Genomic DNA, 976 nt, shown 5'->3' on the forward strand with positions numbered 1-976 from the left:
GGAAGTGTGTCAGAAGGCAACACCCACTGCAACTTACCTGGCTGCTTCTTGCTCCTCATGGCCCGGGCTGCTGGGAGCAGGGGGCGGGGCTTGTTGTATGTGCCCGTCCCCTGGGCTCTTTACTGCCGGAGCTCCACTCCTGTGTGCTCCTGCAGGAAATGACCCCTGCTAGTGAGGACAGGGACTAGGGTTACCAGGTCTCGGTTGGAAAAATACCTGGAGCCTTTGGGGGTGGATCCAGGAGAGGGTGGGGTTTCGGGAGGAGGCCTCAGCATGGTACAATGCCATAGAGTTCACCCTTCAAAGCAGCCATTTTCTCCAGGGGAGCTGATCTCTGTCAGTTGGAGTTCAGCTGTAAAAGCGGGAGATCTCCAGGCCCCACCTGGAGGCTGGCAACCGTAACAGGGACCTCAGTGGGGGACGGCGCCACAGAGTCCGCCCTCCAAAGCAGCCATTTCCTCCAGGGGAACTGATCTCTGCAGCGTGGAGATGAATTGTAACCAGTGTTCCCTCTAAGCTGAGTTAGCGTGAGCCAGCTCACAGTTTTTTTAGCCTCTGGCTCCCTCATTTTTGTATTCGCTCAGGATGGGATGGCTCCAGAGCAAACTCATTGATGCAGCAGCCAAATAGCTGGCTCACAGCTTTAATGCCAGTGGCTCGCAGAGTAGGATCTTTGCTCACAGGACCCCACAGCTTAGAGGGAACATTGGTTGTAACCAATGTTCCCTCTAAGCTGTGGAGTCGTGTGAGCAAAAATTCCACTTTGTGAGCTACTGGGATTAAAGTTGTGAGCAAGCACTTTGGGTACTGCATAAATTAGTTTGCTCTGGAGTCCTCCTTTCTGAGCTAGGACAAAAATGTGTGAGCCGGAGGCTAAAAAATTGTGAGCTAGCTCACACTAACTCAGCTTAGAGGGAACACTGGTTGTAACTCCGGGGGATCCCCAGGTCCCACCTGGAGGCTGGCAGCCGTCTGC

Source organism: Gekko japonicus, unplaced genomic scaffold (assembly GCF_001447785.1).
Source record: "Gekko japonicus isolate JY-2015 unplaced genomic scaffold, Gekko_japonicus_V1.1 scaffold1875, whole genome shotgun sequence".
NCBI lineage: Eukaryota > Metazoa > Chordata > Lepidosauria > Squamata > Gekkonidae > Gekko > Gekko japonicus.